Consider the following 26,987-nt stretch of genomic DNA (forward strand, 5'->3'; position numbering starts at 1 on the left):
ATTTCGGGATTTTAAAATATTAATATCGGGATTCCGAAATATTACTTTTCTTACACGAAGAAAACTATACTTACTAGAAAATTATGAATATACAGTATTATGCTGATGATAGGATCTCTAAGTACTATGTTTTAACATGAAAATTTAAATGACAAAATTTAATAAGAGAATATGCTTGCCAACTGTTCTTATATACTTTGACAAGTAACTATATTTATGAATTGCTGATGAAGCACGCGACTATATGATAAAGTCAACGAAAAGGAGTACAAATGTGGTGGATAGACAAACACAAAAGCTGCCAAGCAAAAATAAAATCCGCAACAGCGCTTTACAGCGACAAAATGACGCTTTCGAGCGCCACTAAATTTAATACGCGTATAACTTAATAAAAGCAGACAATGCTCCTGTAGCCTGCCTGTCTCCGCAACAAATTGCACAGCTGTCAGCTTAAGAGAAATTTGCATTTGAAGCGCTGCAATGATGTAGCTGTGCTTTTTATGAGTTTTTTCTGTGAATAAGGGTTTTATATACAGTACAAGCTATAAAGCTGATAATTATTTGAATATCACGTATACGCCGTGGTGTCACAGCTGTGTTTTTACTTTGACGCGCTTCATTTTGTTACACGAAAAATGTTAAGCGCACAGCATTACAGAGCTGCTTCTATGTACTTCAACTTGAAATTTTTATTTTTCAAGCATTAATTACAACACCAAGTGCCGTGTCCTCGCTCATGAACCTCTGACCGACATAAATAAATATTTATGGCTACATTGCATACATTATAAATAAATAAAGCGACAGTTGTAGAAATTAATTGTTGTGAACAGCGCGAAATAATAAATGAGGGGTTGGCGGCTTAAATAATTAATAACACGGTGGTAAAGGTGGCGACAAGGGTTGGAGTGCGGTGGGGACATAATGTGCGGCCGAAAATGAAAAGCGACAAAGATAGCGGACGTTGGAGTGCGTGAAATAAAAAAAGGTGGCTGTAAGAAGCTATCTCCTCAAAGATTTGATTATGACAATTTAATTTGAGGTTTACATAAATATTAAAGCAAGAATTTATGGATATTGCCCAGCTACAGCAAATGGAAATGATCACAAAAGATGGAGATTAACTATGAAAAGGATTCATTCGCTGAGGTAATAGGTTGTTAGAAGTGTAGTGAGGACTTCGAAGGCTTGGAAAGTGAACATTTTGGAGATTTGAATTTTCAGTTGATATAAGTGGCTTTCGGAATTGTAGCTGTCTTCAGCCTTCAGCCCAGCAGAATATCAATTTTAATACAATACAGTAAAAGCAAAGAGCTCCCGAGTTAATAAGAGTTCAGAGAAAGGAAGGATTCATAACCTCTAAATGAGAAGATTCTCAGACGCCACAAATACAAGTAGAATATTCTGTAAACAGGAAAGTGTTTGAGAGGAAAAGTCATCTCTTGATTCATGCTAATTTCAATTAATCATGACGAAATACGATGCCAGTGTACTTTGAGCTGAAGAGAGCGTTCCCCACAAAACAGCAACGAAGGACACGTTCGATTTCCACTACAGTCGAACTAATCACTCTTCAATACATATAAGTATGTGAAAGTGTTATGAAACACACTTACTCACCCACATCTTCCCCTCACCACCTGCGCTCCCTGGCCCCACTGTCATTCCCATTTGTGTGCTTGATTAATTTCAGCACCGATTAACCGCCAGCCGCAGTGGCATGTTATTTCGTGACCAGGCTTGACTTTGGTGGCACTTAGCGCGCTAAACTGTAAAATAGCAAAGCGCATATTTGGCGTCGAGTGCGTGCCCTGCTCTAAGCGGAGTCAAAAGGACTCGCTCATAATTTGTTGCCACCATCTCATAATTGCACATGAAAACATTCAATGAAACGCGATTTTGGCGCGTTGGCTTTAGTGGCGAAAAGCTGCGCTGTGGCGTGAAGCACAATGGCGTGCGCTGGGAAAATGGCGGCAAAGTGGCAAAAGAGATATGTCGAGTCAGCGCACAAATGTAATTAACTGGCAGCGCAATGTGGGAATGAAATGAAAGGAAAGGAAAAAAATAATGTGATTTCACACATGACAAGTTGGCGCTTATGATGCAGCGAAAAAAAGAAAAATTGCTGCGCGTGTTGTGATCACATTTACTCTATGGAGGATGCACTCGCCTGCTGTTGTAAAGTGCTAGAATAGAAGTTGAGAGTTCATTAATAGAATATGAAAGGCTTTTACGCAGTCAGTTGCATAATAGCGAGTAATTAAGGCTCTAACTAGACTAGAAATATGCAGGTCTCATTTGAGATAGCAGTAATATAAAGGTTATGATTAGTGCATCAAAATGGCGCAGCTAGTACTAATTGAGCCCAAAAAAAGCTGCACTCTTACCTACCTACCTCATTTGAGATAAGGTAATTATGGAAGTTCCAAACAGATAATCTGAGATCTACTTTGTCTGTGAATAATCTTTGTTCTTGACTTCTTTCCTAATTTTGTCTCAGAATTTTCCTCAATCCTTCTAATGCAGTGAGCTCTCAAGTTTACATATGAAGTCACTAATAAAGCGCACCACCCTAATGTACAAGTCTGCTTCATGTACGAGTAGACATATGAACAGTCTACACATTATGAATGCATGCAGGCATCTCTAGTTGGCACATACTCTTCCATATTTATGCGAATATAAAAAGCCTGCAGCATAGCAGACACGCTTGAGTGCACTGGCACTTTAAACAAGGTCAATGAGTTCAAAGTACATAAAAGAAACTTAAAGCGAATTCACTGAATATGATTTAAGAAATTTAAGATTTGATTTTCGAACTTAAATTCTTAATAAGTGTTGTAATTTGAGGAACTTCCACGTCTTCTAATGGTATTTTTATATAATATTATAACATTTTCGATTTAATTTTTTATTGAAGCTTAATATTTATTTAATTTTTGGCGCCAAAAAGTAAAATATTTAATTTGTTTGTACGTAAAAATTTCAAAATCTGTCTAAAATGTTGCCTACATCAAGGCGTTAATGATTGAATGTATTTTCCCTTAATTTAATATTTTCCTTTAATTATATATTCATTTTACTCTCTATCTGGGCATGAATATTTATTAACAGCAGCCCAAATATACTATCGTTAATTTTTTGTATGTGAAATTTTAAAATAACATAAAATGTTGCCTACATTTAGGCATATGTTTAGCCAAGTCACATAACTTTGGGTTATGATTTTATCTATTTTTCCTTTACAATTCCAATTCCTACTGCATTTAGAACAACTACAATTTCATATATTAGAATATAACATAATTATCTCTATAATATAAAAATGAATCGCAAAATGTGTTGCTAAGCGCATAACTCGAGAACCGCTGAACCGATTTCGCAAATTCTTTGTTTAGAATATTTTTAGAGGTACCGGGATGATTGTTACGGAGAGAAAAATTAGAAAAATTGTCTGAAAAAGTCTTAAATCCACAATTTTCTAATCTCCCATACAAAGAATTTGTGTCGTTAGTCTCGAAAAAAGTCGAGAAGGGCCAAACCGATCTGGCCAATTTTAGTTTTGAAATATTTATGGAAGGCCAGGGAAGGATTAGAAAGTAAGTATATGTATATCGAAAAATTGTGAGGAAGATAACAAGAAGATGATTTTATTTGAATTGACAACAAAATTAAAAAAAAAATACACAACCAAAAATAATAATATTTTGAAAGTTGTCATTGTTGCTTTGTTCAAATATTTTTATCATTGTTCAATTGTATAAGGCTGTGTTGATAGCCCAAAACAATTTGTAACAAGTAGGGAAAGGCAACCGAACATTTTATACTCTTGCAATTTATTGATGTAATTTTATTACACACAATTTGAAATAAAGTCCAATAGAATAACGAAAATCAGCATATATAGTACATGAGGGTTGAGGTAATTCCTGAACCGATTTCACTCATTTTCAACGCCCAGTTATAATGGGAATAGGGGCAACTTGGCACCTGTTAGTAGGCAGACAAACGGCAATTCGGTCTAGAAATTACTCCTAAATTGCAAATCAACGAAACACCAGTCTGCAAAATCGCCAAACAAAAAAGAGCTATAAAGAATATTTTCAAGATATTCAAGCCGCTGGGGTACTGCACAGGACTTTAAAAGATTTACGCGACAACGAAAATATTTTTGGTGAAGCCATGATTCTGTTGGCAGGTGATTTTCGCCAGACTATTCCTGGATCAACTGTTGCTGACGAACTAATCACATTCCTAAAATCATCTAATTTGTGGCGACACATAAAGAATCGCCAATTAACAAATAACATACGAGTGTTTTTCCAACAATATCATACTGCGATTGTAGAAATAGTTGAAAATGGTAGCGATGCAGTTGACATCTCGATGGATTAATAACATTTTTAACGGGTTTCTGTCACTTCATGGCCTCGAAAGAGGAGCTTATTCATCATGTTTTTCCTGACATGAAACCATAATATAATAAATATAAATGGCTGATTGGATGACCTATATTGGTGGTAAAAAGGCAAGGATTTCTTTGATCTTAATGCAACAATTTAGAATTTCGTTAAAGGAGAGTTGACACAGCTATAAACCAGGATGACGTAGTCAATTATCCCACAGACTATTTTAAATTGCAGGACTATCCCCACGCACTTGCAATTAAAAGTAGTGTGAGTTGTCATCATACTGCGTAACATAAATCAACATCAAACATTGCAAAAGAACAAGACTGGCTGTGAAGAAGATAATCAATATCGTCACCAAAGCCAAGATAAAGCCAACTATGAAATTTGGTCATTTGTTACTTTCTCCAATATACGATTAAAAAAATCAAAGTTTTACAAATTATGATGATTTACGCTTAACACGGATCTACAATAATGTCTATCAATCATTTTAAAATTTTTCGGCTATAACGTTTTCGTCTTTATGCGTAAGAATTTTTTCTCTGCATTGAAAGATTTACTAATTTAATGTATACCTTAGCCACAAAAACGTGTGGCCGGGTCTGCTAGTTTATTATAAATATTTTATTTAAGAATTTTTATATATTTTTGATTTTATAACGTTTATATCAGACTATAGGTTGAAGGATATATCGTCAGTGAGACCTTATAATCTCTTAAAATTCGCGTCAAGCGCTGTGATCGTATCTGGTATCGCTAAGGATCATAACAAGTCTATGTGGGGCCGATTGGCCCAAACCTAACCTTTATATTTTCCAGAAATAACACTATTAGGACATATTAACATTTTGCTGATTTTCAAAACTGTTAAATGTGTAGTCCGCCAACTGTTTCACAAGTCCATTAGTATTCGTTAACTTTAAATAAATTAAATTATGTGCAAATCTTGTGGAGTTGACAAATATTTATTATTGGCAAGTTAAAAGAGTGACAGGGTAATTAAATCAAGAAGGTACTCAAAATACAGTGAAATAGAAGGTAGAAGAGGAAGCAAAGGCATTCAGTGGATGCCGGGCGATTGATTGAGAACAGTGTCAACAAAGAAAGAAGAATATAAGAACAAAGCGACACGTAAAGAAAATAAAGTTTCTTAAAGAGTGAAGAAACACAAAATCACGTTTTTCTCAGATTTCAAAGTAAATACAAAAAAAGGTGAAAAGTAGTTGACAATTGCGTAATTTAAATAACTTTAAGCAAGGAGAGTACAAGTCTTTTCACACAGGAGCTAATTGATCAATTAACCGACCTCTGCTCGATTAAAACGCTGATTGAGATCGATTTACCATACAAAATAAAAATCTACATTAATTTTTAATTGAATTTTAATCGACTTGAAAATGAATTGCAACTCTGCGACACGTTATTTGTCTGCTAGTTGTTGTTCACGCTGCACGACGGTAGATGTCGCTGCTAAAAATAGCAACAGCTGATGAAACTTACCAACTATATTATAAAGAAATTTATAATAGCTGATCGGTTATCGAGTAGCCGCCAGTGTGAAAGGTAAAAGTTGGTTTCTCAATCAAAATTTTAATTGATCAATTAATTTGGCTGTGTGAAAAGGCTATAACATATGAATTCGAGCTCTCTTAATATGCCACCAAACAGATATCTGTTCGATTTCCACAAAACCAATAGACATAATTGACACAATCGAACGCAAATAAATATTGAACTTTTAGTGTGAGAGCGTTAAAATTTATTGCCTGCAGATAATTAAATTGAAATTACGAAACAATCATTAGCATAAACAAAATATATTGCCAACTGACAATAAATAAGCGCATTTTATCGTTACGCATGAATCTCTGTGCACACCTACCATGGATGATATTTGCGCGCGAAATGGCTATTAAATGGCCGCAGGCTAACGAAGAACGCGTGCGTGAACGACGGAAATGACAATCGACACGCTGAAAAACAATAAATTTCGTTTGTTGGTATAATACATGTGATTGTGTTATTGTCGCTGATCCCGTGGAGCACACACAGACAATTTCAAAAATAAATATTTGAGGCACTAAAAGCAAAAACCTTGCGTTGTTAAATACAATAATAGTAAAAATTTCGCTTAAAAAGGCGCTTGAGGTCTTGAGGTCACGCTTCACCTGGAAACAAAAAATCACTGTTTTACCTTATTACTCCTTACACACTTCCACACGACAATAAACAAGTGCGCTCCACAACACACGCACGTTCTCGTAATGCCTCCATTTTGTGGTGCCGTAAATGCAAACGCACCGTGGCGTATACGCAACTTTATTTCGCACACAACTTTTACTCGCCAGCTCGCCAGTTTGAGTGTGTTTACGTGGCGCTACGCGAATTATTAGGTAATTTGGATTACGACTGATTGCAGTAACGTGCTGCGTATGAGCGCTTGAAAAAGTTCACGTGTGAGAGAAAACTTTGCGACAACAACAACAACAGCATAGATCAGCCACACACACACCCTCAGGAGCCACAAATGTGCGCATAAAAGTTGCTGATTTGGCTAAGAAACACACTTCTGCCGCAGTTTAGCACTTTAGTGTGGGGCAATAACGGTATAAAACAGCAAAGTGATAATAAAGCATTATTTATCCTGCGTATCGAGGGAGGAGGAGTGTGCAGTTGACTGTTGTTTCGCTAATCTCAATGATAATCGCATTTTCACTTTGCTTGGTTGGCTTGCGGTAATTTGTTTTCATTAGGCTAGATTGTTATGTCACACATGAATTTAGCATGAAACTCTAAGTGCTCGTTGAGTGTGTATGTAAGATGTTGCAGCTATGAGCCACATAAAGTTATTAAAGCAAAATTTCTTTCTATGGTTTGGCAAGGAGAGTAAATAAAATGTTCAGTGTAGTGAGTTAAATCTGAAAATCTCAAGAAATACGAGAATTAATAATACAGTTTCTCACACTTAAATGAATATGAATATTTCTTCCATGAAATTCAATATCAGCTGCATGACATTTTTTTTGTTGTATTTTTGAGGCTTTTTCTATACAACTTTGTAACTACCATGATTAATTTTCTTTTCCGCTTGAAAACACTTCCGTTCGCTCTGGTAATTTCTCCTTTGAGCAAAACTTTCAAGCAAGTGGGCACCTATACGACAAGTGTTCAAAAAATAACGGGAATTTTTCCAATTTTTCAAAAGTGCAATTGTCAAAAATTTGCTGCTTGTTGCTGAATTCTTGGTCACAAATAACTCCCCAGCTTTCATATTCGCCAGACACGACTCCGTATGACTTTTTCCAATTTCCAAAAATAAAGTGAATCTTAAAGGATCGTCTTTTTACAATGAAAAAAATCGTTGAAAGAGCCAAAGGCTATACCAAAAATGGGGTCTATTTTAAAGGCAACAAAATTAATGAAGAATGAATACGTTTTTTTTTGTTTTTTCAAAAAACGAAAATTCCCGTTATTTTTTGAACACACCTCTTATAGCATAAAAGTCCTCGCAGGTCGCCCACAGTGAATTTTCATGATTTCACTTTGCGGCTGCAATGAAAATTTTCACCAATTTGGCACGTAAAATATATTTTTGCCATTAGCAAACAAAATTTTTACACCTCAAGCAAGTATGCTTGCTTAATAACTAATAACTTTCACCGCAAGTTTCTACCACGCCGCAATTTTCGCACATACTAACATATGCAAGTTGCTCCGCAAGTTTTTTGTGGCAGCCAATTAAATACTCGTAAACCTGAGCAGTTTTCGAGCAGCTCTGCAATATATATTTTACAGGTTTAATACAGTTATTCCACATCTATGGCACTTTGCTTTTGAGTAATTGCTTTGTTGCTGGGAGGGGTGCATTTGGCCAAACTGGAAATCCTGAATTTAAATAATGGTGAGTGAGAGATAAAATGTTTCCTATTGATTCTTGAGCTTAGTGCAGTTTGTCAACACAGATTGTAATCACAGCGGGAAACGCCGTTTGGTGAATTTACCTCGCGTACTCTATGTAAATTAGGTGAATTTGCATTGAATAATTGGCTCTGCAGGCGGGAAAGTTAGTGGAGTTGGTAGTTGGTTGGAGCGTTGCGCGAGAAAACTTAAAAAGAGAGGGATGGGAAGAAATATATGAATCTCAGAAGAATGGAATATTTGAATAGAATTGCCTTAAGATAAAATTTTATTTATTTAATTAAGGCAAATTTGTTAAAAATAATGCCAAAATCTTATATTTTTATTTTATTTTCTCTTTTATCAATTGAATTTTCATTTCAATTTATGTTTTCAAGCATAGTATTCATATCTTCGTATATATTTTTGAACTTCAAAGTAGTTGTTTACTCAACACAAGCCACCTGTAGCGGTGAGAGGAGACATTTATAGCACAAGCAATATTAAATTTGTGGGTTTGTAGTTAAAGTTTCAGTGCTGGTCATAAACTTTGGTGTGACAAAGCGGAAAAGTATACTTTAAAGGTTACAAGTGCAAACCTACACTCACTTACTCACACAAAATTTGTGGAAAATATCACGAATATTTGATTACATTTGCTATTTATTACTAGAAATAAGTTCTATATTGAAGAATATAAAAATATTTTTCACATGTTTCATGAATAATACAAATCTTTTCAAAATGTAATCGAAATTGTTGCCTATCTTTAGGCGCATTTAATATAAATTGCTGCCAAATGGTTTGATTTGGGTTTGGAGTCTCCTTCTTCGCTTTCTTTTTTATAATTTTAACGTCCACAATCGTTAAACATTATTAAACTATAGGCATAACTACCTTTGGTTATTCAAAATTTTCAATTCTAATTTTTTTGAAATTACACTTCTCACACAAAATTTGTGGATAATATCACGAATATTTGATTACATCTGCTATTTATTACTAGAAATAAGTTCTATATTCAAGAATATAAAAATATTTTCCACATGTTTCATGAATAATACAAATCTTTCTAAAATTGAATCCAAATTGTTGCCTACCTTTAGGCGCATTTAATATAAATTGATGCCAAATGGTTAGATTTGGCTTTGGAGTCTCCTTCTACGTTGTTTTTATCCATTTCCACACCCACAATTATTAAATTTATTAAGTTCTAGACTACATTTGTTAACTGAAAATTCACAAATAAAATTTTTTGAGATTCATTTATTAAATTGTGTAGAGTGTTCTTCATAATTCTTTACATAACTTTTAATAACAAAATATGCAATTTATTACAAGATATAAGTTCTGTATTCTAGAATATAAAATTATTTCAGTAAAATTTCATGAATAATACAAATATTTTTAAAATTTAATCAAAATTGTTGCCTACCTTTAGGCGCATTTAGTATAAATTGATGCCAAATGGTTTGAATTGGCTTGGAACATACTTCTTCGTTGTTTTTATACATTTCCAAGCCCACAATTATGAAATATTATTAAATTATAGACAACTACATTTGTTAACTAAAATTTTAAAATTAATTTTTATGAAATTCACTTATTAAATTTGACATTTACTAATTCTTTCACTCTATTCTAATAACAAAATATTAAAAAAATTATTTACAACATTCGTTTCACTTTCTAAACACTGCCCACAGTATCAATGTTTTAATACCACTCAATTTCACAGACGATTTAGTACACAAGTGTTTTATACAATTTATGCAATTTTAATTGAGTAATATTATTATTTTGAACAACTAGTTGCACGCCACAAGGAATTTAAAACAATTTCGCACAAAATAAGTTTCGAATAAATTTTATATTTGCATGCGCATTTGCTAAGTTGTTAAACTCTTTGCGCTCCCAATTGTATGCTGCCAGAAATGTGCTGGCAAATAGCAAATGTACATAACCTCCATTTGTGTTTGTGTTATAGTCAAAATACTAATCCGTTTGGCGACCTCTGCACGGTTAGTTGCATACAGTGTGTGGCCGGAAGGTTTAGTTAGAACAACATTTTTGAATTTCCCACAGGCATCATGTTGCAATACATACAGACACATACATTTGTGAAGTGTTTTGGGATGCCTAAATGGCTGCGGGAGTGTTGTTTTTCATATGTGAGCAGTATTGTGCGAATATGAATGTAGCGAGAGGAGTTAAGAGATTAAAGTGAATATGGATTTGTATACGTTTCGCTTCTATGGATGTATATAAGCACTTGTGTGTAGGCACATACATATGTGCTTGTGTTTAAATATTGATAACTGATATTGATGGTGAATTGGCTTCTTCTTCTATTTTTCGTATGTGATTTTTTGTTGTACGCCTTATTTGTGGTGCTACAAGGTGTATGAGTGAATGGCTGGATAATGAAAGATGTTTTAAATGTAAGCAGACAGCCAGACTTTGACACTTCAACCCATTTTTATATGATTTTCTTTGTTTTCTTATTCTTCTTTTATTATTAACTAGCAGACCCGGCCACACGTTTTTGTGGCTAAGGTATACATTAAATTAGTAAATCTTTCAATGCAGAGAAAAATTTCTTACGCATAAAGACGAAAACGTTATAGCCGATAAATTTTAAAATTATTGATAGACATTATTGTAGATCCGTGTTAAGCGTAAATCATCATAATTTGTAAAACTTTGATTTTTTAATCGTATATTGGAGAAAGTAACAAATGACCAAATTTCATAGTTGGCTTTATCTTGGCTTTGGTGACGATATTGATTACCTTCTTCACAGCCAGTCTTGTTCTTTTGCTATGTTTGATATTGATTTATGTTACGCAGTATGATGACAACTCACACTACTTATAATTGCAAGTGAGTGGGGATAGTCCAGCAATTTAAAATAGTCTGTGGGATAATTGAATACGTCATCCTGATTTGTAGCTGTGTCAACGAAACGAAATTCTGAATTGTCGCATTAAGATCAAAGAGATCCTTGTTTTTTTACCACCAATATAGGTCATTCAATCAGCCATTTATGGCTCCTCTTTCGAGGCCATGAAGTGACAGAAACCCGTTAAAAATGTTATTAATCCATCGAGGTGTCAACTGCGTCGCTACCATTTTCAACTATTTCTACAATCGCAGTATGATATTGTTGGAAAAACACCAGTATGTTATTTGTTAATTGGCGATTCTTTATGTCTCGCCACAAATTAGATGATTTTAGAAATGTGATTAGTTCGTCAGCAACAGTTGATCCAGGAATAGTCTGGCGAAAATCACCTGCCAACAGAATCATGGCTTCACCAAAAATATTTTCGTTGTCGCGTAAATCTTTTAAAGTCCTGTGCAGTACCTCCAGCGACTTGAATATCTGGAAAGTCTTCTTTATAACTCTTTTTTTTTGGCGTTTTTGCAGACTGGTGTTTCGTTGATTTGCAATTTAGGAGGAATTTTAACGCCGAATTGCCGTTTGTCTGCCTACTAACAGGTGCCAAGTTGCCCCTATTCCCATTATAACTGGGCGTTGAAAATGAGTGAAATCGGTTCAGGAATTACCTCAATCCTCATGTACTATATATGCTGATTTTCGTTATTCTATTGGACTTTATTACAAATTGTGTGTAATAAAATTACATCAATAAATTGAGAGAGTATAAAATGTTCGGTTGCCTTTCCCTACTTGTTACAAATTGTTTTGGGCTATCAACACAGCCTTATACAATTGAACAATGATAAAAATATTTGAACCAAGCAACAATGACAACTTTCAAAATATTATTATTTTTTGTTTTCTTTTTTTTTATAATTTTGTTGTCAATTCGAATAAAATCATCTTCATGTTATCTTCCTCACAATTTTTCGATATGTACTTATTTTCTAATCCTTCCCTGGCCTTATAAAAATATTTCAAAACTAAAATTGGCCAGATCGGTTTGGCCCTTCTCGACTTTTTTCGAGACTAACGACACAAATTCTTTGTATGGGTGATTTTTCTAATTTTTCTAATTTTCCGTAAGAATCATCCCGGTACCTCTAAAAACATTCTAAACAAAGAATTTGCGCAATCGGTTCAGCGGTTCTCGAGTTATGCGCTTAGCAACACATTTTGCGATTCATTTTTATATTATAGAATAATTAATTTTTTTTTTATATTTTCTGAAAATAAATATTTGTTAAATAAATATTAAATTTTTTACGATTTTAAGAATTTAACGCCAAATTATGAAATGCTGCTTGGTTGCCGTGCCGTGCCGTATGAGTAACATTTTGCTTCAAGCGCTAAGAGGAATACGAAACTTACTTCGATATTTGATAAAAAATATTCTATTAAACAACGGAGGGCAGTTAATTATAGCTGTTTGTCGAAAGTATATTTCTCATACATGAATTTAATCAAAAAAATCAAAAAAAAATTTATTAATTAAAATTTCTAAAACAAACATTGATTTTAAAATTTGAAAATTTTCTCATAACAAAATAAGTTTCTAAAAAAAAACATGCTACAAAATACCGAAAACTTCCTCATAACCAAAACTTCACAACTTGTTCACTCAGTTGATTGTTTGCATACTCAGTTTGCTATAAAAATCCACTATAATTTATTGATATTATTAACAACTTTTTATATAAGCAGCAACGACAACGTTGGCAATTTCAACTTTCAAGTACAACGTAACAAAAGGAGCTGAAAAGGAACTGATTGAAGTGCCAGCAACACAATGCCATAAGAGCAACAGCATGCTTTCAGGCGCATACACATATACCCTCAAGGTATATACAAACAACCATGAGGCAAGGCAATACAAATGAAATTGAATTACCGATTTTGCAAATTGACATTACAAGGTCAAGTGTATTTGGGTAGAGAGTGAAGAATGCAAGAGCGAATAGCACAATAACTCGAGCGCATGCAATGAGGAAGGCAATAATATGTGTAATGTGTGGCTCTATAGTACACCCTTCTATAATATAGAGCTATATAATGGCTGCAAAATGAAGTGTGTTGAGTATAGATAAGAAATTCGGTGAATAAATAAACGAAAAAAAATAATAGGAAAGTTGCAGCGCAAAAATAAATCGATAATATGGGAGAGCGAGAAAATAAACTCTCCTCCAAAAAAAAAATATTTTTTTCTCGATCAAATCATTTTATCGTAATTTCACTTGATCCACATACAGCCAATTTATGTTAATATCATCGCTTGCGACGCCAATAGCAGACACTTGCAACAAGTGTGCGCCATAAATGCAGCTATGCAATCTTTGGCGTCTCTACGCTTCAAGGAAAAATGTGCAGCCAGCAACCATAAAGCTATTTGCTGGCCACTTTACGTCGGAGAATGATTTAGGTGCACAAAAAACACAAAAAAAAAATCGAAAAAATTCGAAAAATACGAAAAAAAAAATTATTTGACTAAGAAGAGCAAGAAAATGGGGAAGCTTATGAAAATGAGGCCATTAGCAGTATTATGTGAACGCTTAAAGTTCGGTAGCACGTTTGCGGCGGTGACGTTGAAATTGCTTGCGTTTAACCATAAACCAGAGAAATTCAGCTGTGCCGGCCGTTGGCCATTTAACACACGACGTGTTGGCATTTCGTAAATGCGGTGCGGTATGGAAGCTGTTGACTTGATTGCTACCAACATAAAAAGATGAGAGCTCAAATAGCATCTTGCGTTTCGCAGTGATAAAAACACGTTTTATAATGCTGCTCATACAATCAACGAAATGAAATTAAATGTAAAATAAAATAAAATGGCGCCAGGCACTTAGTGGCTTATAATACAATTATCGATAGATATAAAAAGCAAAAACACTACTTAAGGAGCCAAGTGCGTTGAGCATACGAACATTGGTTTTCTGTGCAAATTCAGCATGGCTAAAAGTGTTTCCTTCCTTCGATTGCGCGCTCTCTAGCATATTGACAGTAATAAGCAGCCATTAGCAGTTGTCAGCGTAAAAGGAAGTGGCGAATAAAATTTAATAGGAACAAGTGCTGTGCCATAATGACATTTGCAAACGTCAAGTGGTGCGACCAACTGCCGAGAGCAGCTGCTTCTCCGAAATGTTTCACCTCGCACTCGCATAGCGCTCGCAATTAGAAAATATATATTTGTGTTGGTGCTTAAGTGAAAGAAAATTAATTCTGAATTACATCGAGCCCCGAGCTGTTAGCACGCTGCGACGGTCGTCCAAGAAGAAGGCGGAAAGCTTGTTAAACAAAGTGAAATTATCTCTTTGCTGTGAAGATGCAAGTTGGTGACATTTCGCTGGCGGCTTTTGTATTTAACGGATTCTTTTTACAGTTTATTGGAGGAAATTATAGAAATTAATTATAGAAAAATATCATTTAATATTTTTCTATATTTCATTAACATCTCTCAACTAAGATTGCGAGTAGGTTTCTCTAGTAAGACTTATACCAGTCAAGGGTTATAAGAATTTTTAGTTAGGTTAGCTTAGGTCGTCCCACTTGGACAGCTAAAGGCGCCGATCCATTGTGATGCCAAAATATTCCTGAGTATGGATTGTATTTTTGGCGATTTTCAAATCAAACCTGCGTCTCTCATATTCACAGAGTTAACAGTACTCAAACCACTCTAATAAACCGGTATCCTAAATAGATTTTAAAGCACTCATATCGTTAAGTTATAGTTTAAAATTAATCAGGGTTTCCAGCGGAAATTTTTGTTGAGACCTCAGTTGATCTTTAACACTAAAGAACCACTCATTTGGAACTCACTAAATTTTTAAACAGATTTTCACAATGTAAATCCTTGTTTAGTCATCCATAAAACAATCAAAAGTAAATCTTACAATAAAGACATAACTTTTTATTATAACAAAATGTGCGAGCGTGTAAAGTCTTTAAACTCAAATGGATATTATAAAGCACTGACTTACACGAAGAGGCACGAAGTGAGACTGTGTGGATGGTCAAAATGTACTGTCATGGTTAAATGTACCGTAAAATCTGCACCACATCAATCCAAATAATAAAATTGTAGTGCATTTAAGTGTCAGCCAAAAGGGAGCACTTACACACCCACACACATACACTAATGGACACACACGCATATGAAAATGTAACTTTTTATGAATTTATTAACGCAATGGCGCACTGATTAGCGTATGCCAAGGAACACAACAGAGTTTGGGAACGTGAGTTTACGAGCTGGGCGTGCGTGAAAATTCATCAGCGTAGCCATTCTACTTACGAAGGTAGACTTATTCGAATGTGAGGCGCTCTTTGCTTGTTTCAAATGAAGCTGGTGCTCCCTTTTTTTAAGACACCCGGCAAGTTTTACAAATTTTATAGCTACTTTCTTGTTTGGTTATGGAGCGCGTAGCTGTCTTGCAAACTTTTCACTTTAAGGCTGTGGTTTTGCTTTTCCCAACCACATACGCAGCTCCTTTTTCATCTTACATAATGTAATTTTATTTGTGTTTGAACTTTGTGCTGACTTTTTTATTTGCCTTTTGCTTCATCCGCTTCCTTCATTTAAATTTGCTTTGTGCCGCTTGTTCTTTGCGCTCATTCCACGCTGTTTGTATTTGGTTGTTTTGGCCAGCATTTCATATTTCATTTGTGGTTTCGCAAGTCAAGGCGCAATTACCGTTTTTGAGTGGGCAAGCGCCGCAGCTGTCGCCCTTTTCAAGTCACGTACCCCCACCACCTAAAGTCTCATCCACATCGTTTCCTTTCTCGGCTAAGTGAAATTAAGCTCCTCAGTTTGCTCAAAATTTGCGTGCTGTTATTTCTGCTTTCTGGAATTTTCATACCCAGCTTTTTGTTTTTGTTTCGCTGAAACGTGCCCGCTCGCAAACGCTGCAAACTCCTGTCGTAAAGCAAATTTCAATGTCTTAAAGCATGAATGACGTGCGTCACTCATTTGTCTTTTGTATTTCGGGCAATTTAGGGCAACACAGGCGGCTTGCCTTCATTTTCATAATAAGTTTCTACTCACTCCTCTTAAAAGTGTAGCTAAGTAAGTGAGCACCTGCCAAAATACTCCTTGGTGCCTTGTTATATTTTGAAGTATTAAATTTACATACGAATGTGTTTACAGTTATTTTTGACTGGCATGTTTGCCGAATAGCACCTAATGCGGTAAATAAAATTCCGCTTAAGCAGTACCCTCATTAGGGCTAAAACCACGCCATAACAGTATTTGTGGTCGTTGTGGTGTTATGCGGAGTTGTTGTTATTGTTTTAGTTAAGGAAATATGTAGTATTCATTTCACAAGTATATAGGCTCTCAATGGCTCAAAATATATTTAAAAAGTTCATGTGCTTGTTCTTACTTCAATTGTTCTGTTTTCGTGGGCCTCAATAGCTGATATTATTGATTTTTGCATTTTAAGCCAAATGTTTATGTACAAAGCAAAGCTTAAAGCAGTCACAAAGGGAAGTTGAGTCTATTTGCTGATAAAAATTACGACTGATTCTACTATTTCCGATTTTTGGCTTTCTTTTACGGTTTTTGGTTTTCAAATGTAGAAGCTTCGGTTCGTTACTGAGTTATCGCGCTACCAGAAAGCTCACGGACCCACATAAGAGGTGATAAAACGGCTACAAAAATCGATTTAAATTCGATCCGAGTAATTAAGCCAAATATGTTCTATAGCGTTGTCGTCTGGTGGAGGGCAAGAGAGACACATTCGCTAAGTAACTGGAGCCAAAGAGCGGCTCCAATTGAAATCAATAGCGCCCTAAGGACTATACCAACAAGGGCACTAAATGCGACAAAGATCGCTATCAGACTGATAGACGCTGGGTACATCAAGGGTACCAAACAGGGACACTCTGAAATCTTCCGTCAGTTCGACATCTCTGATCCCTGACTATTTGGAGCACTGCAACGCGGAACCATCCCCTAGTGGTTTCTTGGGAAGGGAGAACCCGATCGAGAAGAAGTATAGTAAGTTTTTTCGCGATTGGATCGAAGTTAAAGGAGTATGTGGGAGGGGGAGTTTTCTGTCGGTAGCTCTCAATCAACACCAGATTTAGACTACTAGACTTCTGCAGTGTCTTTCAAGTAGAAGTCGCTACGATCAAGGAAACAGTAGACACCTTGATCCGTAGGGTGACCTTCTTAGAGAGGTATTTATTCACTCCGACAGTAGAGCGGCAATACTAGCATTGAAATCTATGACAGTACGCTCTAGGCTAGTTAAGGAGTGTTTAACATCCTTATTAATAGCTTCAAGCGAAATTGCTATCTGACTCGTGTGGGTACCCGGTCACCGAGGAATCGGTGGAAACTGTTAAGCAGACAAGCTTTCAAAATATAATACTCAAGCAACATTACTTTGGAATGGAAGCGGGCTGGCAACCTATGATCCACTTGCGCAAGAGCGCTAGATATACAGACAAAGTATGGGCTCGCCAAGCGCTAGTCTGTGGAACCTTCACTCGATGGAAATAGTTCAGCTATTCTCTCTCTCTCCCTCCACTTGATAGATAACTAAAGCGATTAATCTTCAGAAATGTCAGGCTAATTCATGTAATGATTATTATACATGTATAGACGTCATTATTCTGGTTGACTTCAGTTTTATAAAAAAATTAAACTTCATAAAACCTCAATTACGAAATTTAATGGTACGAATAGGGTTCTAGGACATATAAAAAGTTTATTGAGTTAAAAAAAATTCTGTTTACATTTAATATTAAAAACTGAAATTGGTTTTTAAAAATGTCAACACTGATGACAGTAATCTATTTGTACTTATCTCGCCACCCATGACAAGCGGGGAGCCCGCCTGCCACACGCTTTTCTCTGACAATAAATCCTGCAGAGTGTCGGTTACACTCTCACAAAACGCGTCGTTGAGTGCTCTGTAATCGTTGTTGGCACACACACACAGTCACACACGCACGTTTACATGCGTTTGAATAGAATGCCATCATTGACACGAGGAAGCAGGTGTAAGCAGCACAAAAAATACATAAACTTCAGCAACAGCAATAACAACAACAAAAAAGTGCTGTGCTATTGTCAAAAGCGTACATATGTAGGATATGATTGCAGGCTTGTGTGTGGGTGTGGGTGCGGGGGTGACGTGGTGAAACGTGTGTAAAAGTAAATGCCATTTTTAACTGCTTTCTATGTTTACACGCGTGCACACACACATGCACATATTTGCCGAATACACACGGTCTCGCTGAGCGAACAAATGTTTTTCGCCAAATAGAACCTGAGCGGAGTGCTTGTGTGTATTGTTGTTGTTGTTGGAGGCGTCCTTTGGGAAAAATTTACAAGAATTTGTCAATGTGACCAAACAAATGGAAAACGCAACGAAGCGCTGAAGTAAATACGTGGCGAAAAAACAAATATAAATAAAGCTAGCAATGCTCGCACAAATAATATGTCTGTCTGTGTAACCGGAAACGGATGTGAAAATAAATACGAGTAAAAAGCATAGCGTTTATTTATGTTATTTGTTATTTCTTGTTTTTATTGAATTTTAATTAAACCGCGCTGCATAAATGATTTACAGCGATGTGTTTATTACGCCATTTGTTGGGCATTTAAAAGTGACAAAACTGTAAAAAGCGAAGTTTAATACATAACAAATTATATGAAAATATCTGTTTTTAGTGATTTTTATTAAATTTGTTTTCAATTTCATGAAATTTTTTACTTTTGTAAACTATTTTTTTGCTGTATTTAACGCCTATAGCGCATCAATCAATTGACTCCCGGCTGAGATTAAGCGCGCAGAGGAAATGTGTGTGTTTTAGTATATACATATACATATATGGGTAAGCATTCATTAGTTTTGCCATGTATTTTTATTCTGTATAGGCTTATGCGAAGTATTAACTGTGTCTGTATCTGACGTTTGTCAAATGTCGACGCTGTCAATATTGACAGCCTGTCTGTCGGTGTATGGCTGTGTATAAAAAGATTTGCTTGTCAATTTGTTGTAATTTAGGTGCAGTAGTAAGCCTTTACATGCGAGGTGTGTTCAAAAAATAACGGGAATTTATTGTGGAAAAATTTCGAAATTTTTCGACTATTTTTTATTACTTTAATATAAATGCCGCTGAAGTACGCCACAATTTCCAGCTATTTTAATAGCTTACTTTGTCTGTAGCAGTCGCTAAGGTTAGACCTGTTTTCATGAGCTTGACATTTTTCGTTTGTTATAAGCTCAAACTTCGTTGCTTGTTTGTGAATTCTTGACCAAAAAACTATACTGTAGCGATGCCTCAGCTTCCACTATGTGACTCCGTAAATATATTTCAAAAAAATAAAGAGAATCTTAAAGAACTGTCAAGCACACGAGAGAGAAATTGATTAAAGAGCCAAAGGCCAAAAATCGAGTTTGAGTATTGTTTCGAAAATTGTAAGAAGAACTGGCATAAATGCATAATAACAATTTTGAATGCGACAACATTAGTGTAGGCGAAGGAATATTTTTTTTTAACGAAAAACGAAAATTCCCGTTATTTTTTGACTACACCTCGTGAGAGGATTTTGAATAAAAACCAAATTTCTGTAAACAAAATATTTGCAAAAAGTTGTTATATAAAATGGTGTGATTTTGATTACATTCACAATTCAATGCACATTTGGATCAATAAAGGTTTTTACGTCTATAAAAGAGGATTTCGACTGCTTCGAAATATTAGCTGAAAGCTTCAATGTACGTAAATCCGATTTGAAGTTATAATTTTTTCTCGAGTAAAATGTATTGAAACTATTTATTTGGAAAATATTATTCATTTTTATTTTTTTGAAAAATTTTTGACTCCTTGACACTTTATTATATAATTAATATTCAGTGACATAAAAGATATTGGAATATGTATTATGATTATTTGTTTTTTATAAAACTATTTATTTGTAATTAATAAACTGTATTTCTTTATCTTAAAAGCTGTAAGATTGTTAATAATTGCCTGTGAAATATTGAAACTTGTTAATTCTCGAGTTTTAAACCTAGGACTATAGGCAACATTGGGCATGAAAGGGTTAAAGAAACTGTTTTAAGTATCTTTGTAGTTTTTCTCAAAATCCTAAATGGGATTCTCAAACACTAAGTTCCGAAAAATATCGTTACACCATAAAATCATCCCCTAGATGCTTTTAGTCCCTTGCTAGTTTCGAGGACCTCAGCTTAATATCTTCTTGATATTCAACTCTTCTCACTCCGAGCGAAAACTTCGGATTAAATTTTAATCTACCGGAAAAACATGAGGGTACTTAATATATATTTTTTATTCGAAATATTAATCCGAAACTCATAAATTTTGATTCTTTCACGTTCTTAGAGATATATTGACGTTAACGGCACATTTCAATAACTCTGAATGTTGTATGCTCATAAAACTAGCAAATTAGATTTAAATAAAGTCAACTCTAACGAAATTTAACTGAATTATAGCTAAAAAATATGAAAAAATTACTTCTTATGCAGCTCCAATACTAAGCTCTAATAGTTACTGCCATTGTAAGCCATTAATAAAATGTTTGTTACATACATAAATATATATCCTTTGGGACAAATCTAGATAATATCCAATGCTATAATCTAGAGCATTACAGCGATAAATTATTAATTGAAATGTCTCTAATGAAACACATGCTATACACCATTGAAATTTATATGACATTATCCGCTAAGTAAATCGTCATTTAGCTACACATTAAATATTTACTCAGTACTCAGTAAATATACCTACAAAATAAATACTTTACTCAGTAAATATTTAACGAAATATGCACAAATATTCAGAAAAGAAAACATTACATGATAGCAAATAAAATACGGCTTAAGAGCTTTGAGGATTCAAATGATTTTTTACTTATTGTCTGTACAAATTTAAAAAAAATTGCCAACTTTTAGGCGTTCAGTATTGTAAAAGTACAATTTCATTCATTCTATTATACGAATGTGTAATTCTCAACTGAGTAAAAATCATATTTTTTATGTTACTTAAGTAAATATTGAATTACTTTAAGCTGTTCATTTCTGTCCCTCTAAAGCACGTATGTGAGCACAACAACTGGCATATTCAAATACAAATTAATAAAAGGTTTAACTTTCCTGTGCACTTGTTTACACACATCTGCTACTCTTAGTTAGCCAAACAATTCATTTATTCAATAGCCTCACTTATGCCCCTTTAATGTACATATTGTACACGTGCTCGCATTGCCACACATGTGCTATCGGACCTACATCGATTGTACCTCAAATGGATTCATATTTATGCACACACACACTCCTCTACTAAATCCTAAAGCACCACTGACATTCGAGTTGGCACAATGAAGTTGATTTTACGGTAAAAGCACACGAACCGCTTTGTGTTTACTCATCACTGCCATTACCATGGACTTGCCAGTCACTTGTGTGGAATATGTTGAAGATATGAATATCCGTTTAACTGCTTTACACTTTTCGAAATGGTTGCTGCTGTGACTGGATATGGATATATGAGCAGCATTTGTAGCGAAGTAGATGGAATTCAATGGGTATATTTCTATAGAGATTACTATAAGTGATAAATGCGCAATAATGACTGTTATTTTGCGCTTGAGAACAGCTGGGATGCATGGATTTACAGTTAACTTTTTGACTTATGCTAAAACAGTAATTAATTTAATTTAAATTTTACGAAGGTTTCCTGATAGCTTTATATATTCGTACTAGATCGGGTACGTTGTTCAAAATAGTCATTAACAACAGATTCTACATTCAGTTTGTGCTCATTTAAAGAGTTAAATCTCAAATTTAGATCAGTTCTGGGAAAACTGTTTAAATTTAAAACCATATATAAACCATAAAAGCTAAAAAATTAAATAGTAGGTCTACAACTTTGCTTCCCCCGGTTTTTTTTTTTGGAAATTTAAGTTTTTTTTTTTGTATAAAAACGGTTACAAATGTCGATGAGCCTCAGCCGCACTTTTCTTGGAATTAAAAAAGAAAAGTAAAACTTCCCGCAAATGTCGAGAGTTTGACTCAAAAAGTGACATTTTCAGTTAAGAATTAGTTTGGGATGCAAACAGATCTCTACAAATATTTTGTTAGTTAATGTTGACACAAATGTCCAAGATTGATATAAAACGATTTAATCGACCAGTGCTTGACCCTAGAGACATCTATTGGAAAACGGCGGAAGCAAAGTTGTAGACCTGATAAAATTTTATATTCCTAATTATTCACGGGTTAAATTACTCCTCTTCCTATGTTATAGCATTTTTAGACAGCCAAATTAATTGATCAATTAAAATGTTTATTGAGAAACCCTTTTTTGCCTTTTATACTGTCGGCTACTCGATAACCGATCAGCTGTTATATATATTTTTTTTGCTTTTCATAAGAAGTTGATAAGAAAAATCGAATAGAGGCCGGTTAATTGATCAATTAGCTGCTGTCTTAAAACGCTATTATACACCATAAACCAGTTAAAAAAAATCAAAAAAAAAAAAATTTAAATAATCAAATAATAATTATGAAAAGTCTGGCAACGCAAGTGTATTCTAAATACTGTTTGCTCTTCGGTTGTCCAACCAAGCGGAATAGCTGTAATTATGTACAGTTCATTAAAACAGTATTCGTTAATTGAACCGAAAAATTGCAATACACAAAATTAAATTAAGTAAATATATCGGTATATATTTGCATATTTAAATATTTACTAAAAATGATAAAATTGTTGTAACTTGCTCATTGACCAGCATTTTTACAACTACGAGCAGCATAAAATTTTCTTAACGAGCAAGAAGAAACGTGTGGAATGCCAAACTAGCATACCAAAAAAATATATAAAAGTTGGAAAAGTATTCATTTATTAAATAAGAAAAGTTATGGCCCCTTACATTTACTCGAAGGTGTGACTGCAAAATTGTCGCGTTTAATGTAGCGAAGACTCAGAGAGAAGTGCTCATAGAAGAGTAAAACGGTGGTTGAGAATGTGACAAGAATTTGAATTTTTCCAATTAGTTGGCAGTGGAAAAATATGCAAAAATAATTGCAGAAACTGAAAGAAAGCAAATGATAATAACTAATTCACTTCATAAAAATGCATTTTGCTCTCGGCAAAGTCAGCAAAGTTACCAACGGCAAAAACAACGCTAGAAAATTCCGCTAAACTATTAACGGAAACGGAAATTGCGCTTAAACACGCTACACTAGTTCCACAACAGCTGTTCGAAAAGCAGCAAAGCAGAAGGAAAAGCGCGAAAACAGCAGTAAACGCTCTTTTTTCACTTGCGTGTAGTGCTAATTAATGAGCATTTAACTGACGCACGTAGCGAGCATTGTGAGTGAGCAGTGATTGCCGCAATTTGGCAGCTCTTATCTATTCAAGCGTGAAATTTTACTGAAATTTCACTGGAATTTATTTCGAATAACAGTAAAAACTTGCGCTTTTTGACGCCGGCATGCGCAGCTGTTGCGGCATAGGAATAAAGTTACCCAAACACTTTAACCGGATTTGCAAATAAAAACTTTGCAAATGCCATTTTGGCAACTGCTTTTTTGGAAAACAAAAACTTTTTGTGTTTGCGTAAAGTAGTTTTGCTACGCAATTTGCATAAAGCAAGTTTATAGACACGCGCTTCGAGCGCAAAAATGGATGGAAAATATTTTAGAATAGTCATTGTTGTAAAATTAATTCGAATTCTGAGTTTTTAAATTAATTTTCTTTTCCAAAAATTAAAAAAAATTGAAATTATTTTATATTAAACTGATATATATCTTTAATAGTATAAAAATTTATTTATATATTTCATATTTATTCTCATAATAATAATTTTATTTTTTTTTCAAAATAACTATTGAAACTTTTTTTTTAATTTTCAGATTCAGAGATTAAAAAACGAATATGAACTGGTGAGTGAATTTGTCTTTTTAATCAACTAAGTTCTTTAAAATCGCATAGAAAAGCACAGAATAAGCCTAAACTCATAAAAGAGCTTTATTAAAGTATAAGAAAGCAATCAATAGATGGCGCTGATGTCATGTTTTTCTCAAAAACACAATTTGAAGCCTTATTTTACCCCTAAAAAATATTTTCTTTACATTTTATGCCATTTAAATATAGTTAAATTTAAATGAAGCACTAAAGTGTGTAGCATTATATATTTTCTTTGAATGAAAGCTCTCACTTGGCATAGTAAGGCTATACAACATGTGAAAGCTTTAACTGAATAATCACGGGCCATGCAACCTATTTCTGGGGCAAAAATTCGCAATTTTCCTTTTTTAATTATTTAAGGTTCTGAAAAGAGTTCTCACGGCTTTATCATAGGGTATCTCTATGCTTGGAGGATGGGATCATGTGTAGAAGTTCACGCAAGTGAGGAAAGTTTTTGATTGTCACTCACTTGGGAGTGGCCAGAAACGATTCTTCTCCACATGGTTCAAGCAGCTCACGACTTCCGGTTTTAGACCAAGTATCCTCTGGGTAGCCAACAGACATCCGTTTGAAGGCGAGCTAAAGTGAGAAGGCGAAGCCCGCTTATGCGGTTGTGCGTAGGGTTTGGGACCCACCACATAAAAACACCCCCCAATGAAAAATCTACGAAAGCCTCGGATGAGACACCCCCCTTTTGATGACGACCCCTGCAAACGTTTTAAGGATAATGATATAAGGGCATGCACCTGGAATGTCCGGACCCTTAATTGGGAAGGTGCCTCTGCCCAGCTGGTTGATGTCCTCATACGACTTAAGGCTGACATCACCGCCATCCAAGAAGTGCGATGGACGGGACAAGGACGGAAGAAGGTGGGTCCTTGTGACATCTACTACAGCGGCCATATAAAGGAGCGCAAATTTGGTGTTGGATTTGTGGTGGGAGAGAGACTCCGTCGCAGAGTCCTGGCATTCACCCCGGTGGATGAACGTCTAGCCACAATCCGCATCAAAGCGAGGTTCTTCAACATATCGCTGATTTGCGCCCACGCCCCAACGGAAGAGAAGGACGATGTGACCAAAGATGCTTTCTATGAGCGCCTAGAACGCACCTATGAGCGCTGCCCCCGCCACGATGTAAAAGTCGTGCTTGGTGATTTTAACGCCAGGGTGGGTAAAGAAGGTGTCTTTGGCACAGCAGTCGGAAAATTCAGCCTCCATGACGAAACATCGCCAAACGGCCTGAGGCTGATCGACTTCGCTGGGGCCCGAAATATGGTCGTCTGTAGTACCAGATTCCAGCATAAGAAAATACATCAAGCTACTTGGCTGTCTCCTGATCGAAACACGCGGAACCAAATCGATCACGTTGTGATAGACGGAAGACATGTCTCCTGTGTTTTAGACGTGCGTACGCTCCGAGGACCAAATATAGACTCGGACCATTATCTGGTCGCAGCGAAGATACGCACCCGCCTCTGTGCAGCAAAGAATGCCCGTCAACAAACACAAGGAAGGTTCGACGTCGAAAAGCTGCAATCGCAACAGACAGCCACGAAATACTCTACTCGACTTGCACTCCTGCTCTCTGAGAGCACTCATCAGCATCTCGGTATAAGGGAACTGTGGAACGGCATCTCAAACTCACTGCGTACCGCTGCAGCCGAAACAATTGGTTTTCGGCAACGACAAAAAACAAGCTGGTACGATGAGGAGTGCCGTCTCGCAGCGGAGAGAAAACAGACTGCCTACCTCGCAACATTGCAAACGACCACAACACGTGCGGGATGGGATAGATACCGAGAGCTGAAGAGGGAAGCGAGACGCATTTGCAGACAAAAAAAGAAAGAGGCCGAAATGCGTGAGTACGAAGAGCTTGAGAAGCTGGCAGACAGAGGGAATGCTCGAAAATTTTATGAAAAAATGAAGCGACTTAACGAAGGTTTCAAGACCGGAGCATCCTCATGTAGAGACCAAGGTGGTAATCTGGTAACCGATGTCCAGGGCATACTGGGATTATGGAGGGAACACTTCTCCGACCTGCTGAATGGCAGTGAGAGTACAACACCAGGAGATGGCGAACCCGATCCCCCAATTGATGACGATGGAACAGATGTTCCATTACCCGACCATGAAGAAATTCGAATAGCAATTACCCGCTTGAAGAACAACAAAGCAGCGGGGGCCGATAGATTACCGGCAGAACTATTCAAATACGGCGGCGAAGAACTGATAAGGTGCATGCATCAGCTTCTTTGCAGAATATGGTCGGAAGAAAGCATGCCTGACGATTGGAATCTCAGTGTGCTCTGCCCAATCCATAAAAAGGGAGATCCCACAATCTGCGCCAATTACCGTGGGATCAGCCTCCTAAATATCGCATACAAGGTTCTATCGAGCGTATTGTGTGAAAGACTAAAGCCCACCGTCAACAAACTGATTGGACCTTATCAGTGTGGCTTTAGACCTGGAAAATCGACAACTGACCAGTTATTCACCATGCGCCAAATCTTGGAAAAGACCCGAGAAAAGAGGATCGACACACACCACCTTTTTGTCGATTTTAAAGCTGCTTTCGACAGCACGAAAAGGAGTTGCCTTTACGCCGCGATGTCTGAATTTGGTATCCCCGCAAAACTAATACGGCTGTGTAAATTGACGTTGAGCAACACCAAAAGCTCCGTCATGATTGGGAAGGACCTCTCCGAGCCGTTCGATACCAAACGAGGTTTCAGACAAGGTGACTCACTATCGTGCGACTTCTTTAACCTGATGCTGGAAAAATTATA

The 26,987-nt window shown here is 35.7% G+C and overlaps 1 protein-coding gene across 2 annotated transcripts in view; it reads right to left on the minus strand.

Annotated features, from left to right (window-relative positions):
- LOC105212087 (transmembrane protein 65) overlaps nt 1–26,987 on the minus strand; it is a 39,141-nt gene that overhangs the window by 3,508 nt on the left and 8,646 nt on the right. The gene's annotated exons all lie outside the window — the stretch shown is intronic.

Source organism: Zeugodacus cucurbitae, chromosome 3, assembly GCF_028554725.1.
Source record: "Zeugodacus cucurbitae isolate PBARC_wt_2022May chromosome 3, idZeuCucr1.2, whole genome shotgun sequence".
Classification (NCBI taxonomy): Eukaryota; Metazoa; Arthropoda; class Insecta; order Diptera; family Tephritidae; genus Zeugodacus; species Zeugodacus cucurbitae.